Below are 20,343 nucleotides of genomic sequence, written 5' to 3'. Positions count from 1 at the left end.
ACGTGTGCAATGGTCAGGGGCCCAGCTGAACGAGATGTATCCGGTTTCATCACCAATAGCGACTACAAAGAATTAACGTTCGTGAGAGTGACTTCTAGAAGTAAATGTGTGCTGTGATCTGAACCCAGACTAATTAATTGCATGAGCTTTTATCAGCCATATAAACAACGAAGCAGTAACGTTCGTGAAAGCAACAGCAAGCAGCAAACGTGTGCTATGGTCTCGGCCCAGCTTATCTAGGTTCATGCTGTTTTATAAGTCATATCGACAACGAAACAGTAACGTTCGTGAGAGGGACTTTAAGCAGCAAACATGTGCTGTGAACTGAGCCCAGCCGAATTAACTGCATGCGGTTTTATTAGCCATTTAAACAACGAAGCAGTAATGTTCATGAAAGCGACACCAACCAGCAAACGTGTGCTATGATCTCAGCCCAGCTTAATTAGGTGCATGCTGTTTTATCATTCATATCAACAACGAAGGAGCAACGTTCGTCAAAACGACTTCCAACAGAAAGCATGCGCTACGATCTGAGCCCAGCTGAATCATGTCCATGTGGTTTTATCGGCCATACCGACCAAAAAGGAATAACGTTCATGAAAGCGACTCCAAGTTTCAAACGTGTGCTATGATCTGAGCCCAGCTTGATTTCTTGCATGTTGTTTTATCTGTCATATAAAAAAAAGAAGTAGTGCTTGGGAAAGCGACTCCAAGCAGCAAAGGTGTGCTATGGTCTCGGACCAGCTCTTGCATGCTGTTTTATCAGCCATATCGACAACAAAGCGACTCGATCAGCCAATGTGTGCTATGGTCTGGCCCCAGTAGAATTAGCTGCTTGCGGATCTATAACGCATATCAACAACAAAAGTAACGTCCCGTCAAAGCAACTCCAGGCAGCAAACGTGTGCTATGGTCTCGGCAAAGTTGCATCAGTTGCATGTGTTTTTATCAGACATATCGAAAACAAAGGAGTAACGCCCGTAAAACCGACTCCAAACAGCAAACGTGTGCTACGGTCTGGGTCCAGCTTAATCAGTTAAATGCGGTTTTAGCAGCCATATTAAAATCAGAATCGGTTTATTTAAGTGAACAAGCAGTGCGTACACATATTTGTTAAATACAGGAGGAGATCCTAAAGCCAACGGTTCCTCAGGGCACCTCTTGTTACAAACTTTGAAAAATCAATATGTACCGACAGCAGATAAAATTGAAACAGATTAGCAAAAGTAATTAGTAAACCACGCGAAAATGCAATAAGATGCAACTCTAAACCACATATGTGTAGGGTACATGTATATAAATGCAATAAATAGAGAACAATTCAAGTGAATGCTCTGTTTACTCTATAGAGAAAAAAGATTATTGCGGTAGAAGAAGAGTACGAAACTACGCTGAAAAGTACGAATGTTTTATAAATAAATTATATATATATATATATATATATATATATATATATATATATATATATATATATATATATATATATATATAATAAATGGTAAATAAATAATATTAAATGGTAATGAAATCCACAAAAATCAGCGCACTTCTGCAGCAAAGACTATGGATGGTCAGCAAAAGCCGGAAGTGGTACCGTACCTGCACAAGGTATCCCACAACCTGAAAAAGGTGGCTAATAGGTTTGACGTGCCTATGGTTTTTTCAGCCCCTAAGAAACTTGCTCAGCTGAGCCGCCGCATAACTTGCGAAGACAAAATAAGGGGCTGTCATAAGAACCACGAAAAACGGTTTGTGCAGTGCGCTATGAACGTCGTGTACAGGATTCCCCTGTCATGTGGCAAGGTGTACATCGGCCAGACAGGGCGCTGCGTAAACGATCGACTCCGGGAGCATGCTAAAGATATCTACAATAAAGAACGCACGAATTTAGTTGCCCACTGCATTGCTTGCACCAAGTGTGAGCCACGGTTCCGGAGTGCTTCAATCCTTGGCAGAAGTTGTCAAAAACCTGCCCGTGAAACTTTGGAAGCTTTCTTTATCAGGAAAGGGGGTCAGAACTGCGTTAGTGACACGTCTGTCGTTTTGTATAATGCTGAGATCAATTTCCTATCGCGTCATCTGCTGTGATTCCAAGTTCCTTGTTAGGTAGCGCTGGCGCTGGCCAGATATGTATTTATATGCCTCGATCTTTCTTCAATAAAGCAGTTGTCAGTAGCGCCCGTGCTCGTCTTGTCTGATTCTCGTCCCGTCCTTTGCGCTAAAAATATGCCTGTCAAAACAGGTCAAGAAGTTCACTGTGAATTTCACGTAGTTCTAGACTTCGGTCGTCCGAAATCGTTTTGTCATGAAAAGCGAGTGAATCTTCCACGAGGAAACTGGATAGTATTAACGCAATGGGAACTGATCCTCTCGTGAACTAAATGATGAGAATACCAAGAAAATAATGAACCATGAATGAGGCCACCAGGATTTTATAGCCTGCAGTAACCGCGCAGTGCTGCATAAAAATTTATTGAAGGAGATAATGTGTATGGCTTGATTTCGTTTTTGTTGCAGCGGTGATATGTGTGTTCTGTAAATGTTTCCCCCAAGAAGAAATGCAATAGTTCGCGAAAATACAGAAGTAACGCTAGTGAAAGCTCGTGGTATCGCGCAGCTGAATCAGATGCTCGCGGTTTTATCAGCCATATTGAAAAAAAGGACTAACGCACGTGAAAGCGACTCCATGCATTAAGCGTGTGCTATGATCTGAGCTCAGTTTAACCAGGTGCATACGCTTTCATTAGCCATATCGAAAACAAATTAATAATGCTCGTGAAAGCGACCCCAATGAGCCAACGTGAGTTCTGCGGCCGTATTTCGAGTTAGTGTCATAATAAAAAGCGTTATAATCTGCCGCAGCGACCACACATCATTGATCGAGACACCGGAAACGGATGTCGGCTCGGTTCCGACTGCGAGCGGCGGCAGGATGTCACTGCATTGCGGTTGCCGCAGCGAAACGTCTCGCGGCAATATTGTTCCCTGACGAGAAATGGAACGCGACCAATGCGGCAAAAATACAGCCAGCCACAAGTTAAGTTGCACATCGGATTCCACAGTAAAGGGTAATATCATAGCGGCTGTATTTACGCAGTGCAATTCCACAAATAGAAACACTAATTCAGATACTCTTTTCTGCACCGTCATCATCATCATCATCAGCCTTACTACACCCACTGCAGGGCAAAGGCCTCTCCCATGTCTCTCCAATTAGCCCTATCCTTTGCCAGCTGCATCCACTCTTTGCCTGCAAACTTCTTAATCTCATCCGCCCACCTAACCTTCTGCCGCCCCCTGCTACGCTTACTTTCTCTTGGAATCCACTACGTTACCCTTAAGGACCAGCGGTTATCTTGCCTTCGCATTACATGCCCTGCCCAAGCCCATTTCTTTCTCTTGATTTCGACTAGGATGTCATTAACCCGCGTTTGTTCCCTCACCCACTCTGCCCGCTTCCGATCTCTTAACGTTACACCTATCATTTTTCTTTCCATGGCTCGCTGCGTTGTCCTTAACTTAAGCTGAACTCTTTTCGTTAGCCCTAAAGTTTCTGCCCCGTTAGGTGAGTACCGGTAAGATTATGCTGTTGTACACTTTCCTCTTGAGGGAAATTGGTAAACTGCCACTCATGATCTGCGAGAATTTGTCATATGCGCTCCACCCCATTCTTATCCTTCTAGTTATCTCCCTCTCATGATCCAGATCAGCTGTCACTGCCTGCCCTAAGTAGACGTATTCCGTCACAATTTCTAGGCTCTCGCTGCCAATTGTGAACTGTTGTTTCCTTGCTAGGCTGTTGAACATTACCTTGCTTTTCTGAATGTTAATTTTTAGACCCATCGATCTGCTGTGCCTGTCTAACTTATTGATCATGATTTGCAGTTCACTTCCTGAGTGACTCAGCAAGGCAATGTCATCAGCAAATCGCAGATTATTTAGGTATTCTTCATTTATTCTTATTCCCAACTGTTCCCAATTCAGGCCTCGAAATGCCTTCTGTAAACATGCGGTGAACAGCATTGGCGAGATCGTGTCTCCTTGCCTGACGCCCTTCCTATTGGAATTTTATTACTGTCTTAATGGAGGACTATAGTAGCTGTGCAGTTGCTATATATATATCTTCCAGTATTTTGACATAAGGCTCTTCTACCCCCTGATTACGCAATGCCTGTATGACTGCTGAGGTTTCCACTGAGTCGAATGCTTTCTCGTAATCAATGAAAGCTATATATAGAGGTTGGTTATATTCTGCGCATTTCTTTATCGCCTGATTGATAGTGTGAATATGATCTATTGTGGAATATCCTTTACGAAAGCCTGCCTGATCATTTGGTTGATTAAAGTCTAACGTTGCCCTGACTCTATTAGCGATTACCTTAGTAAATACTTTGTAGGCAACGGATAGTAAGCTGATCGGCCTGTAATTTTTCAAGTCCTTGGTGTCTCTCTTCTTATGAATTAAGATAATGTTTGCATTCTTCCAAGCTTCTGGTACAGTCGAGGTCATAAGGCATTGCGTATACAGGGTGGGTAGTTTTTCTAGCACGATGTCCCCTCCATCCTTCAACAGATCTGCTGTTACCTGATCCTCCCCAGCTGCTTTTCCCCTTTTCATTGCTTCTAAGGCTTTCTTTTCTTCATCTTTCGTTACTGGCGGGATGACGCATTGCTGTGCACTGCTGTCTTTCTCATTAACGCTCTGATTACATTGGCTACTGTACAGGTCTGTGTAGAACTCTTCAACTACGTTAACTATCTTATCCATATTGCTAATGACATTGCCCTGCTTGTCTCTTAATGCATACATCTGGCTTTTGCCTATGCCTAGTTTCCTCTTCACTGTTTTTAGGCTACCTCCGTTCTTTATAGCATGCTCGATTCTCTCCATATTAAACTTCCTTATGTCGGCTACCTTGCGCTTATTTATTAACTTTGATAGCTCCGTTAGTTCTATTCTATCGGTAGGGTTAGATGCCCTCATGTTTTGGCGCTTCTTAATCAGATCTTTCGTCACCTGAGATAGCTTCCCTGTATCTTTTCGAACTGTCCTACTGCCTACTTATAATGCGCACTCCGTAATTATTGATGTCAGATTACCGTGCATTGAATGAACATCAAGATCATCTTCCTGAGTTAAAGCCGAATATCTGTTTTGCAGCGCTATCCTAAACTCCTGTGCTTTCCCTCTTACGGCTAACTCGTTAATGGTCTTCTTCTTCACTAGCTTCTTCCCTTCCCTCTTCAAGTCTAAGCTAATTCTAGACCTTACCACTCGGTGGTCGCTACAACGCACCTTTCCGAGGATGGCCACATTCTGAATGATGCCAGGTTTAGCGCATAGTATGAAGTCTATTTCATTTTTAATCTCACCATTGGGGCTCTTCCAGGTCCACTTCCTGTTTTCTCGTTTGCGGAAGAAGGTATTCATGATCCGTAAATTATTTCTATCCGCGAATTCGACTAATAACTCTCCCCTGCTATTTCTATAGCCTATCCCATAGTCACCAACCGCACCGTAAAGGCTATATATTGTACGCAACTACGCAACTACGCATGGCTTTCCTGTAACAGAAGGTGGCCGGTACATCTTTATCCAGTACACTATACATGTAGCTACAGGCGTCGATCGAAGATGGTGAATAAAAGGCAGCTAGCTCTTTTCCACAACACGTCGTTTTATATTTATCTTGACGGTAAAAGGGTAGAGAGTAGAAAATTTGTGGCATGCACTCACTCGGTGCAGAGTACGCCATCAGTGCCGTCTATAACCAAGACGCCTGACGACTTGCCGTCTGCAACATCGCTGAACGTAAGTTGGTGCTGTGATCGGACGGTTGTGCAAAAGGTAATTTACGTTTTTCATTCCTTATATGCAGGCAATGCAATTACCGCGAGATGCCGTGTTTTGGTTTTTAATTTTTCTGCAGCAACTAAATAAAAGGGATGAGCTAAGCTAAAAAATCTCGTTGCTGTTTTTATCTCCATATATGCGTTGGGAGACTTCGCAGACAAAGTTTCCGTAGCTTCGCCATGGTACGAAGTTCAGCTTGCCCATACAGACGTCTGAAAACAAATTTGCAAGCTAACTCGCGAACTCAATGCAGAACCCCACCAACGCGCTTTTCCAAACCATTAGGAACGCCGAAAAACCGCATATGGCATGTCAAACGCGCCTTTGTAGTAGCGCGTCGCTGGCATCTGACCTTCCGTGCGCATGAGGGGTTTCACGCTGCCAGACAATGCACACTATCATTATCTAGGAGGCTTAAACAGCTAATAGAGGATTCTAGCATGGGTAATGCACGTTTGCGTGCAGTAAACTTAAGTAAACGCAAGCATTTCGCGCGACATTATGGTCGATGTTACATCAATCAACGTACGCAGACGAGGTGCCTCCGGTTATAGTGGCACCATCCGGTTTGAACGAAGGGAACAATTTCTATCATATACCGGTGCTCGTTACCCTAGGAGATTCAGAATCATGCAACGAACTAAAAAAACAGTTCATATTTGTCGTCCACATAATTTGTTACAGGTATAATAAGACGAAGCGAAACCCTCGTACCCTGTTTATATAGTCAGTTCAGGTGCCGAAAAACGCAGTAACACAGACGAGTTAACTTCGAAACGAGAGGCCACGCTTGCGAGCGCGACGCCATGTTGGCCGTTCGTCAGCAGCGTACGCGATGTCTTTGACGGCACCATCCGGTTTATTCGACCCTTTTCGTTTCATCCGGGCCACCACATCCGCTTCTGGCGTTTCGACCAATCACTTGTGGCCACTGCGGCAGATTATGACAGTTTTTATTATTACACAAACCCGGAATACAGACCCTGGTCTGGGCGCTGCTGCATCTGGTGCACGTGGTTTTATCAGCAATATAGAGAAAAAATCAATCACGTTCGTGAAAACGACTACAAGCAGCAAACGTGTGCTATAGTCTGGGTCCACTCAAAAAACGTGCATGCGCTTTTATCAGCCATAACGAGATCAAAAGAACAATGTTCGTGAAATCGAATCTTAGCAGCTAACCTGTGCTATGGTCTGGGTCCAGCTGAATCAGGTGCTTGCGGTTTTTTTTCCGGCTTATAGAAAACAAAGGCATAATTTTCGTGAACACGACTACTAGCAGCAAACGCGCTATGGTCTGGGCTCAGCTGTATCACATGTATGAGATTTTATCCGCCATATCGACAACAAAGGAATAACGCTACCGCTGTAAGCAACAATAGACCAATCCAAGCTGAATGAGATCGTGCAAGGCAGGTAGCAAGCCGGAGCTGCATGTTAGGGTCCAGGAATAACAGATGTCGGTTGAAAAGCAGGTGTGGCTTTAGAGAATTATGTTTGCTGAGCTTTTATATCATTTTTTTCTAGTAAATTATCACCATAGAACTACTAAAATTATTACGATTGCTTCCTACGGCAAGAAATGTCATATTTCCAAATATTTCACGCACTACCTGTTGCCTATAAGAATCAAATTTTCAAAATGTCCAGGAACAGAAATAGGGCTTTGGCTGTTTCTTCACTAACCGTTAGAAGATCAGGGTTGTCAGAATAAGCCAAAACGACGTTTTGGTTTCTTTCGTGACATGAAATTTGCCCTTTTTGTGGAATCAGAGAGTGTCTAACGTCCATCCCAAACTATTTTTTATCTGAAAAATAACAATACTAGAACAGTTGGCGGTGACCGACTGCGCTTTATTTAACACATATCAGCATTCTGTAGTACTGCTCAGTTTAAAGAATACTAAAACAGGCGCAGAGATTATCTGCGGGATTACTAGGATTATTATAGCACATCTGGCAACAAGGGCAAAGTTCCTAGTCCTTTGTCGTTAGCCAAATTTAGCTCTTGACTCTGTGCAACTTAGCCGAGGCGCGTTGTTTAATCTTCCTCGTGGGTTCAATGGGATGTAACTCGAAATACTGATCTTGTTTTTTTTTTCCTCAGAACAGCGCATCTCGCACTGAGATTTATAGCACGATCTACAACAGCAATGTATAAACAACCGCCTGCCGCGCGGTAATGATGACGTCACTGTCCAATATGGTGGATAGAGGTCGAATTGTGTGAGTATAACGTCAGATGACGAAATGGCGGCATAGTTTCGGTTCCTAGAATCCAATATGACGGCTATTAAATTTGATTGTGCCCTCTCATTCCTCCCCCCCCCCCCTTTGCCCTGAACCTAAGAAGTGCATTGTAGCGCCTTCTGAAGCAGCATTATAGAAATTAATGCAGCCAACTTTGTTTTACAGGACATTGGTTGCTCCCTTCGGCTTGAAAATTCCGACGGTCTATTAAAGAAACGGGCAAAAATAACAGTTGTATGTTAAACAATGATACTTATTCTCTAAGGACATAACAAAAAGCTCTTCAGGACAGTAGCATTGAGATATCTTTCGCCCTATTCCTCAGAAAAAAGGGCCAATAACATCGCCCAATGATTATCACGGGTATAGAGCTTACCTTTGACCTTTAGCATGCGCCTGCAGAAAGGTTAACACAATACGCAACATATCTGAGGTGTTTCATATTGTTAGCCACCACTACGTACCCATATGCTTAGATATAATACGCAGTCTCGTCTCGTGTTCCCCTTCTTTGTTGCAAGCAAATGCAGAGCGCCAACGCAGTAAAGATAAAAATACGTAATCTCTGTTCTCTGCGCTAACGTCATAGAACGAGGAGCGAAATACATGCAGAGCTATGTACGATTTTTTTACAAACCTACTGCAAAAAAATGGCTTTGCCTCATACATCATGTACGCGGTCTTTTATTTTTCCTTCCAGCTGGGAACCTTACAAACGTGCTGAGAACATTAAAGATTATGAAAATAATCATATCCCTTGGTTTCTAACCCATAAGTTATACTAAAGGCGTCACAATGCCTGCACCAAGAAAAAAAGAGTTCAGCATTCTGCATTGAACGTCGTCTGACAACTACAGCGCATGCTTAAAGGCACAAAATCTGCCCCTCTTGAATAGAACAGGAACTTTTGAAGCAAAATTTCCTTTGTGGGTTCGTATAGATTTGAAAGAATGTCATTGTGACAGCAGGCGCTAAAGCTAGGCGTTGTATTGTGCAGCAGCAAAGCTAGCAGATATGCGATGTTCTTAAACAACGTGAATCTGACGAGAAGATGTTGACGTTTAACATGCTATAATTCCCGTTCATGGCATCACAAAGGCTGCTTGCGCATGTTTTCACCGGCAACGTCACTCGAAATGTTGCTTTAGCTTGCGTATATAAACCCAACCGCGAAGCCCTATAATAGTACGACAAGTCTTTTCCTAGCTTTTTTAACGATGAAGACGCCAAGCTGCTTTCTGTACGCCCTGCTCTGTGTCACAGTATTATTAGTGCAAGGTAAGCCTGTCCGACATTTTCTTTGCGATATATGCCTTTTTGCGCTGCGTTTGATATTTGTAGAAACTCACCTCCCTTTAACTCTATAAGGGAAAAGTGCAAGACCCTTATAAGGGACTCATCACCGCAGTGCCCCAGTGGTTATCGCGTTCGGCTGCTGAGCCGAAAGACACGGGTTCGATCCCGGCCGCGGCGGATGAATTTCGATGGAAGCGAAATTCTAGCGGGCCGTGTTCTGTGCGACGTCATTGCCCGTTGAAGGACACGAAGTGGTCGAAATTTCCGGAGCCTTTCACTAAGGCGCCCATGATAGCCCGAGTCGCTTTGGGACGTTAGGCCCCATAAACCATACCTAAACCTTCTTTGAAACGGGAGATTTCAGTACGAAATGGTCTGGAACCGAAATCAAGAAAAGGACACGCCCAATTTTGTAGATTGTCGGGTCTGAAAAGTTTGGAAAGGAACCACGCAGATATGACGGACACCTTACTGGAGCACTCCAAATTATTCCAGACCAGCTAGAGTCATTCAACATGTTCTGACATATCGCTTCAAAAGAGCGTATTTGCATTTGCCTCCTACTAAATACGGCCACCTCGACAAGGATCGACCTTGATACCTTGGGATCATCAGTCTAACATGAAAGTCACTGAGTCACCACAGCTTGTACGCATTCAAAACACGAACAGGCCTACTTGGAAGTACACAGGAAATGAGCGGCGCTCTTCCGCCCACCCTTTTAAAGGCAAGGTATCATCCCCATATCCGGGAGTAGATTTCATTCACAAAATGTACGGAATGCCTGCTTTTGGCAGCGGAGGCATATTTTCACTGCAAAGCAAACTAACTAAATGCAGTAAGCAATGGGTTGAAGGATTTTAAACGCCGCTCCGGAGATTTTTAGCTCAGCAAACACATTAGCTGGAAACTTTGTTTATTGTTTTCGAAAATTACAGCAAAAAGCATGTTTTCAATATAGAATATTTCCGTCCGTTGCCAGCAGTAAGCATTCCTTATGTTTAACGACCGAAATCTACCCCGTGACCTACGAGCATACCCTGCCTTTCAAAGGCAGTGCGCTAGAGAACAGCTTACCCCATTTTATACTCTTATATAGCACAATTCTTATTTAGAGTGTAGAAGGCAATCAGAGTTCCACCGGTTACGTGACTGTATTGTTTCACGTCGACACGTGATTTCTGGCTCTCTATCGTGAAAGCAGAGCGGAAACAAGACAAAAAGCGCAATGGATTTCATTACACGAGGCGGGTAGAAGGGATGAGGAACTCGCATTTGATACGACAGGCTGTGGATGGCATCACACTAGACCAGCTCAATATTAGCATAAAATTAATCGGTAGAGATGAGGAAAGTTGGTATTTTGTGCGGGTGGTGTTCATTATAAAGGTGATGAGAGGCAGGCAGTGACTGTAGAATCGGATCACGAGAGCATATCAGGTTGAAGAATAATGATGGGTTGGAGCACGTTTTGCAGGTACTCTTGAATCGTGATTGGTAGTGTACAGTACACTTGACGATGAAAACATATCGCTGCTCCATCATACCAGTACTCACCTATGGGGCAGAAACATGGCGGGTAACGAAGAGGGCTCAACTCGAATTTAGGCCAACACAGCGACCTATTGCAAACGAAATGATAGGTGTAACATAATGAGAAAGGCAGAGAGCAGAGAGAGTCAGGGAACGAACCCGATCTATTGACATCCTTGTCGAAATCAGGAAGAGGAAATGGGTTTGGGCAAGGCATGTAGCACGAAGGCAAGCTAAACGAAGGTCCTTAAGGGCAACAGACTGGATGATACCAAGGGAAGGCATGCGTAGCAATGGCAGCTGAAAGTTATGTACGCGGAGGAGATTTAGAATTTTTCTGTTATAGGGAGGTCGCGCTTGACACGCCTTTATCCTGCAGTAGGCGCAGTCAGAATGCTGTTCATGGTAGCAGCTTGCTAGGTTCCTCACCCACTGAAAACTTCTGGGATTGTGCGAAAGACGTCGAATACACATATTCCGTCCTCATAGCATCAATCCTGATTTCTCGACTGAAGGCAGGTTCGGGAAAACCAGCGTTATGCAGAAATTTACCACCGGCCATGTCTAATAGGAATTGGCAACATGTGGCCATGTACCGCTCGGCTGTTGGCTCCGGAATAATAAACCTGAGTGAACCGCACACGTGCGTATTGCGATAAAAAAGAGCCGACCATGCTCCGCCCTACCTCAAAAGTGACGTCGTTCTAAAAAGGTTAGGGTTACCACCCCTGCAGACACATTAGTAAATAGGTCTGAACACCTAACCGACACTGGGATATAGTAAGTAGTCAAATGATACTGGTAGGATGGCTCTATTGATTAGGAGGTAGGTGTTATTAGCTCCAGTACCTACTTCAAATTTCTGCGAGCAACGCTCCAGTAATGACTCCATAAATGTTATTGTGTTACGCGGTTAATGTACAAAACTCAAAACAGCCGAGAAGAATAAAGTAGGCAATAGCATTGAACATTGCCTGCAAGGAAGCATACTATTTGAAAAAAAGTTAAAAAAAACACGGTTTTCTTCTGCACCATGCTTCACGCCTGATTATGAACAATAAGCGTTCGAATAGGTTTTAAGGAGAGCAGAACTGTAATCACCACCACTTCGAAGTCTCGGGCTTCTGCACAACCTTGAAGAGCCACAGTACACCGCTCAGATGAACTCTCCTTGTGCTCCAGGCTTTTTTAAACGCTGATGAATTGTTTACTATTCAGCGCATTCTACTTGAGGTAATTCGACTATGTTTGCATTCGCCAGATATAAATAGCAACAATATAAATCAGCTCAAATAAGCATTCAAAAGCTTCTGAGAGTGTAGAAAATATAACTGCAAGCATAGAATTGTTACGTTCACATCGGTTCAAGATGTTTCTAAAATAATGTGTTGATTTTTACCGCAGGGTACACACCACCAAAATATTGCAAGACAGCACCAAAGGTTGGACAATGTGGACACGAGCGGCCTACACATGAAAGATGGTACTTTGATGACAGATACGGGTACTGCGGTCCCTTCTTGTGGGGCGGATGCGGCGGAAATAGGAATATCTTTCTCAACTGTACATCCTGCATGAAAACTTGTTCGAGTGAGTGAACTTCCGTCTTGTTACGCGTGGCGCACTGTTAATAAGAAACGCGATACTTGTAACCGAGCATCAAGAAGACGTAGAATCTTCAATAACGACGATGTTTATGAGCTGAGTAATCACCTCACGCCCAACTGATGTCCCCATGCACCTCGCCACATAGCAATCTTTATTCCTTAGTACTCTATTCGACTATTGCAACCCGGCAGGGAGAGTTCATGCCCAACATTTTCACACAAAAATTTTGCGTACTCAAAAATTGTAAGATACTGTTACGGTTATATTAAACGTGATGGTCCGCTATTCTGATGTTTAAAAAAATCTGTCTTTTATCGTGTTTCCATCGATCACGTCGAGGAGTTAAGATTGCCATAGAAAACCAATGTGCAACGAATTTGAGGATAGTAAAAAATGAATAGCAAAAAAATGCAAGTCTGACGTGAAGTGGTCAGGGGATATGTTTAGTTTTATATTGCACTCTTACATTATCTCATGTTTAGGCATGTTTAAGGTGTGAAAAATTACATAATACAACCGACACCAAGAATAAACGAAAAGGCAAATTTAACGCATTAAATAAAGGTGAGCTGTATTAACTATACACCTTCTGAAGTCACGGCTTCTATGAAACCCGGCTTTGCCGCTAATTATTAGGAGGAAATGGAAAAAAAACAAGCCATGTCATCTCATAATTTTAGAAACTTCTACGGCAACAGCTGCTCTATAGTATAAGCAAAAGTTGGTATGCTTTGTATTCATGGCCAGCATATGTGCACAGAGAAGTTGTATCCTAAAAATAGAGTTTGTGTTAGGCTTTTAATGAATATCCTTAGAAGCATGTGGGCATGCACTGTCACTGCCTTTGCTCAATAGCCACGTTTTTTGACGTCATTCTCCGGTGTGCAGTGTAATTCTTAATTCTACATGTTTTCTTATAGCTCACCAAGATCCCGAAGGTGCTTGTCGCAATATTCTCAACTCCGCATGATCAAGCAAGAACACTTTAGCAAGAAAATTCCTGGTCATGCCCATGAGCATTGCGCCCTGTGTGTTTTTTGCTATATCAAGCCAAATAAAAAGACAAAATGGAACTCTTTTTTTGCTGTCTGAAAAAAATGAAAGAGAATGATTACAACATTCTCACACAGTGCCAAAGCACAGCGTATCTATATATGCATAATTTATATTTCTCTGCTTAACATTCACACATCCCTGGAACTCTCCATCGCACTTTTGGCGAAGTGGTGCACGGGTAAGGTGTGCGCCAGTGCCCTGAGATGGTAGGTGCTACCACCGGTGAAATTTGTGCGATCCAGGTTGCTGTTCACGAGCCACAGCCTTCTAATGGAAGGTGCTGCCGCCGGCAGAATTTATGCGATCCAGGTTGCCCTCGGGCAGAAAAATGGAAGACGGATTTCCTAGGCTGTGAACCTCCGGATTAGTGCTCTCGCTCTAATAAGTTTTAAGGGGGAGATTGCGAGACATGCAAAAAAACTCTTTTGTATGGCACTGATATCTTCGCACATTCAGAAGCACGTTGCCTTAACTTTCATCGCGTTTCTAGCACGTCATTTGGTCATTCGGCAATGTAGTAAGTGCGGTGATACCCACAGCCACCTGGGGTTTATCGGGTTCTATTTACAAAACTACAATTAAATTACTAAGGCATTTCAATTCTCCTCAAAGAAACGCTTAACTTGCTTCCACATCCCCTATACGCACGGCCCAATTACTATTGCTGATAGTTAAAGAACAGGCGGCGTATCGAACTAATGATTGACTTAATCTACTACCGGTTTTTTCTTGCTACATACACTTTGAGTTCGGTACCGTACTCTGAAGTTAATCCGTTTCATGCTTATTGTGCTCTCCATAAAAGGGATTATTCCAAATTCTTAGCGCTTGCCAGCGTTAGGTAATTATTGGAGCGGTACCAGCGTATTCTATGTTATGCTTTGCACACAGCGCCGCAGAAACTGGTTGCGTCTTCACTCTAGTGCACGGTAGGAGATAACTATTGGGTTCACCTTCTCGATCATTGAGTTCAACATCTCCGTGCGCGCCGGCATGCGGGACCACATTGTATGCACCCTTGAAAATACCGAAGTTTCCCACGCGAATTCCACCCGTGCATGTAACGCCTTGTGGCGCGGCACCACTCTTCTCAACCCTACCGAAATGTTTGAAATCCTCTTGTACAAGGCGGATTCTAAACAAATATGGATGCAATTAAATGTGCCTAAATATCAAGAATCTCGTGCGAGGAAATATGAAGACATGCAAGCAAAATGAACGCCAACTGTTTTTAAAACGGACGGCTTAGTGTCTTACGCTAGCGCAGGAATTGTATCGATTACTCTGCTCCCGTTTCTTGTTTCCGTAAGGAGGATCGCTTGAAATCTGCCGATATATACGGATTTGCTTGCATAACGACAATAACTGGTTTAAGCTACACACAAGAAGTTTAACTGGCTAAATTGAAGGTATGATGAGTCACCAAGTAAGCCTTATGACGGCTTATGAGGGCCTGATGAAAGAGGCTTATTGCAAATAAAGAAAAGAGGGCGTTTTTCCTCAGCAATCACGGCACACTATTAACAAAAACCTTCGTGCTGAAATATGTGCCTCCAATGGGCCATAACTTACACCTAGGGGGAATAACCAGCACATCTAATTTCGACTCCCGCAAGAGGAAAGCTATATCACACGGGGCTTTCGGGGCACACTCCCAACGAAAGTACTACAATACAAATGTGTAATTACCAAGGCGTTGTTCATTTTCCTTCTGAAACAATTTTATTACCTGAAGCTCATGCAATGCTTGATTGTGTATTATCAGTTTCTCTTACTAAATACCATCGTTCGAGGGTTCGTCCTACTGTTACAAGCTGCGTTCACCTCTGTTTCATCCAACTTCTCGTTAATCGAGCTATTCTGAAACATTTAGCAACACGTCAAGTTGAATGGACGTACATGTGTCAGTAATTCAATGGCAGTAAATAATCCGGCGTAAGGCGCCCCCGTAGGCCGCGTCCCGCGTGGACACGTTAAACCCAACAAGCGGAAAACCACTTAAGTTTCCCGCACGGAACGCTGCAGTGGGTGTGCTGTTGCTTCGTTTGACTGCACTACACGATTATTCGGAATCGAATCCTGACCGCGGCGATCGGAGTCCGATGGAGGCGAAATAAAAAAGACGCCCATGAGCTGTGCGCTGTCTGCTCATACTTTGGTCATGCTGATGCATTCAGGTGTCCTATGTTTTCCTTTATGAGAAATGGGTGCAGCTGTAGCACGTTTAGAAATCCCAGGTGGTTGAAATTGATCCGCATCCCTCCCCTACGGTACTTCTTTCGGTTGTCAATCTTTCACTGAATTCGTCACTTTTCACAAACGTTGCGATTGAGGTACAAGAAGTAAGACAGCTACAGAACCTTTTTTTCCCTCTTAATAAAACTTAAACCGCACTGTTTAGACCCTATCATTCAAGCTTGGCTTTTCTTCAAATTTCGGTAATTAATATCAAATTGTGAGTTAAATTAGTTCTAAGAGCCGAGACACATAACTAACTGGAGCCCTATCGGAACGAGGGAAGTGACAATGCGTAATGGTGATAACAACATCGGAGATTTTTCAGCTCTCATTTGCTCCTTAACAAGGCAGCAGGCGCTGAGCCCTGCGACAAGTTGCTGACCTGTAGTGGGCTCCGACGCTCGCAAGCGCCAAGTCGGTGCCGGCCATCTGCCGTTTCTTTACTAACGCATATATCTACCATTTCGTGGCAGCAACTGATGCGGGGTCATAAAAGATTCCACAGGATGGTCACGGTAAGTATGCTCCGACTGACAACGGCAGCTGTGCCCTGATATAAAGTTAGATAGATGCTGTTGTAAGCAACGCTTCTGATGTGTTTGATGTGTTTTTGGAAGGGGGTTTGCGAGAAATGATTCGGGTGGTCGTGTGGTGTATCACCTCTAGTAAAACAGCGTTTACGCATTTATTTATGCTACGATGATGAACCCACAAAACAGTCGTGGTATTGGCCGGTTGAGAAGCTAGAGCCGCGGCAAGCAGTGCCGAAGGCAGTAAGAAAAAACGTCGTGGGCCAAGTTCACTAGATTCAGTTACGCCACAATTCCCATTATTGTCATGTTTTCGCCGTTAAAACTCGTGCGGGCACTAACACTAGCCGCCTACAAATCTCTCTTTGCGTACCAAGTCGCCTTGACGCTTCGTTAAAAGTTTGTACTATACATTACTTCCCCACTGCTAGTTATGGCGCTCGGCTGCTGGAAGGAAAGACGCCGGTTCGATCCTGGCAGCGGCGGTTGAATTTCGATGGAGCCGAATTTCTAGAGGCCGGTGAGCTGTGCGATGTCAGTGCACGTTAAAGAACCCCAGGCGGTCGAAATTCCCGGAGCCCTTCACTACGGCGTCACTAATACCCTGATTCGCTTTGGGACGTTAAATCAATACAGTGCAAATTACGAATATAACTTGAGATAAAAATAAAGTTCAATGGTAATAGCACGCCGTGGAAAAAAAAAGGATGGGCTGCATGCACAAATTTTATTGCCAATTTTTTTTTTCATTCAGATATCTTCACCATACTTCAGCAATGTAAGACATGTAAGGCCTATGTAAGACAAGTAAGGCCTTCACTGGCGATGAACGCCGAGAACACTTTAAGACAATCTCCACATCCGTGAGGCGCCGCGCACCGAAACGATTCAGAGCAGAGAACTCAGATTCCCTTCGGGTGCTGTGGTATGCACAGCAAACGCGTACTATGGTCTTGGCCTAGATGAATCAGGTGCAGGTGCTTTTATCAGCCATATCGAAAACAAAGGAGTAACTTTCATGAAAGCGACTCCAAGAGCCAAACGTGTGCTATGGTGTGGCCCCAGCTGAATCAGGTGCATGCGATTCTCTCAGCCAAATCGACAATAATGGAATAACGCTCGCGAAAGCGAATTCCATGCAGCAAACGCGAGCAATAGTTTGGCCCCAGCTGACGGTTTATGGTTTAGTAGGGTTTAACGTCCCAAACCGATTCAGGCTATGGGGGACGCCGTAGCTAAGTGCTCCGCCTAATTCGACAACCTGGGGTTCTTTAACGTGCACTTATACAGCAGAGTACACGGGCCCTCTAGAATTTCGCCTCCATCAAACTTCGACCGCTGCGGCCGGGATCTATACCGCGTCTTTCGCGTCAGCAGCCGAGCGCCATATCCACGTAGCCAACGCGGCGGCTTTCTAAGTATGTTAGCAGTAATATTTTAACATTCTTACAAATCCATCAAACATACATTTTCTGCCCGCTTAATATTACTATAATACATTATAAATATACTAAAATATATAGTACAGTACATTAAAAATACATTAAAAAGGAACCACAATATACTGCTAATACCTTAAATATATATGGTGCTCTCCGCCATATCGACCATAATGGAATAACACTCGTGAAAGCAATTTTTTAAGCTATATTTTTTGCCCCAGGTCCTCACTGATGGGTGAAGGTGTGATCAAAGATGCAGTAGTGATTAAATGAAGCGAAAAAGGCTAACTGGCTTCATGAAGTTCAGTAGAGAACGATGGTAAAATATCTGCGTCCAGGCAATCTATGAAGCAGGGTTGCTTGGTGAAAGGCCCGCTCCCTTCATGTGCCGGATCCTTGTAGGCTTGAGAGCTGGGCAGTCCCACAGTAAGTGGTAAATGTAGGTTTCAATGTCCTAGTGTTCACATATCGGGCACCCTGGCCGAGGAAACAAACCTCGGTACTGAGGACACTTCCAAGTGACGGCAGGTGTGAGGGCAACCCCGACCCGGATCCTCCTAAGCGCAATATCCACTGCACGGGTAAGACCCCCGGGAGTGATTACCGCACACGGAGGGATGAGAACACGTGTGCGGCGCCAGAGGAGTTCCTTTCTTGATGAAAGGAGGGTAAAGTTGTCCAAATGAATTAACCGAGGCAGCGATGAGTCTGCATTCGCAACGCGGGTCGCCTAAATCTGTCTGGTTTTGAGAACACGGCAGATCCCGTGAGACCCAGACAATACGTACTGGCTGTGCGATGCGTGCCGTGAGCCGGTGGATGTCCTGACATATCGTTGGAAAGCGGCTAACACGTCGTAGCAACCGGACATCTTGAAGGGCGTCAATGCGGATGACAACGCGGGCCGCAGGGAGCATAGTTATGGCGGCCCCGGAGCAGAGCGCTTCTTGAACTGCAACGAGCCCAGCACAAAAGGATGAAGGGGGTTCCGTAAGCTGAAACCTAGAGGTTTGATTAAAGGAAGGCCTACACGGTCATCAGATTGCTGCTGTTGCTTGCTGTTTCTTGTATGCTTGCGTCTACGTAGACAACAATGGATCCTTCAGGCAGGCAAGCATTTTGTTCCTCAATTATCTGGCGAAGCAACGATGCCGAATTAGCAGATCTTCTTCGGCGATTATCTGTTGGCCTATTGTCGCTAAGCTGTACAAACTTCCATGGGGGAAGAACTGGCGTTGGCGGCTGATGAATGGAGTGTGACGTTGCATAAGTCCTCAGTGCAGGCGTGCAGTGCGATAGACGGGCTTTAAAGGGGCGCGCATTACGGCGCTGTTGCACCAGCTCATCAATGGCATTGAGCTGCGCATTCTCTTGCAAAGCTATGACCGGTGTGATGCGTGGAAGGCACGTAATGGTCATATTGCCTCTCGGTTCACGGCTTCAAGGCGGTCCCATTGGGTTCTTGTAAGATGTTGAAACTGGGCTTGATAAACAATACGAGGCTGCAGAACTGCCTTCACCTATTGCCGTGCAACGAACGAACCTGTACCGCCCATTTTAGGAGCAATTCTTCTAATCAAACCCAAAGTCATAATAGCTTGCCTTTTTTCCTGAGAAAGCCATGCAGTCGCTGATCCTGACTGGTGAATCATTAAGCCAAGGATTTATACGCTCGCAGTTTCCTGTAGTGGGGCGCCTGATAGACAAAAACGGATTGGGCTTGCGGCAAGTTTACTGCGTCCCCAGCGGTTGGCGACCGACGTCTAGGTAGTTTTATGCACGGATAGCTAAGTCCGATGGATGATGCGTAGTTAGAGGTAGCATCCAAGGCAGATTGAAGGGCAGCCTCCTGAGTACGGGGATCTTGGTGAGTGCTCCACACCGTGATGTCATCAGCGTACTGAAGAAATTTTATGTCGCGGATAAAATCTAAGCGCGAAGCCAGCGGGATGAAAGCAATATTATATAACGTCGGCGACAATACTGATCTCTGGGGCACGCCGCAGAGAGGAGCAAATGATCGGACCGTTGGGCGTTGAGGCGTATTGCAGATTTTTTGCCTTCCAAAAATGATTCGACAAAACTACGCACTCTCAGAGAGATATGAAGCATGTCATGGAGTTAAGAATGGCTGCATGACCGATGTTATCATTTCCCTTTTTTACGTCAATCGCTAAAACGGTACGCACATTGCGGCTGCGAGTAGATGACAAAACTGCAGATGCCAAAACAGCCAACTCCTCCTCTGTACCAATATATCCATGAAGGCCGATTTGTACGGGGTGATAAAAACCGTGCTGCTCTATCCACCATGACAATCGTGTGGCTAGCATTTTCGCCACCACCTTGCACAGCGTAGGAGTTAAGATGATAGGTCGTAAGTTTGAAAGGTCCGTCGGAGCATTTCTGGTTTCGGGATAGGAATCACGACAGCGTATTTCCAGCTTTCGGGCACGACGCCATCCAGCCATTCTTTGTTTGTGGTGGCTAGTAGTTGAGGGGAGTGCAGTGCTACTCAGGTTATTGTACACCTCGT

At 44.5% G+C, this 20,343-nt stretch overlaps 1 pseudogene across 1 annotated transcript in view; it reads left to right on the top strand.

The window, feature by feature from the left end:
* LOC144134288 (PI-stichotoxin-Hcr2n pseudogene) overlaps positions 1-13,619 on the top strand; it is a 55,045-nt pseudogene extending 41,426 nt beyond the window's left edge. Inside the window, exons 2-3 of the transcript XR_013315124.1 lie at positions 12,338-12,523; positions 13,462-13,619. The product of XR_013315124.1 is annotated as a PI-stichotoxin-Hcr2n pseudogene (transcript). The remainder of the gene's footprint in view (positions 1-12,337; positions 12,524-13,461) is intronic.
* Positions 13,620-20,343: the final 6,724 nt, after the last annotated feature.

Source organism: Amblyomma americanum, chromosome 5 (genome assembly GCF_052857255.1).
Source record: "Amblyomma americanum isolate KBUSLIRL-KWMA chromosome 5, ASM5285725v1, whole genome shotgun sequence".
Taxonomy (NCBI): Eukaryota; Metazoa; Arthropoda; class Arachnida; order Ixodida; family Ixodidae; genus Amblyomma; species Amblyomma americanum.
The sequence above is the reverse complement of the archived record's forward strand: the minus strand, read 5'-3'. Positions and strand labels throughout refer to the sequence as shown.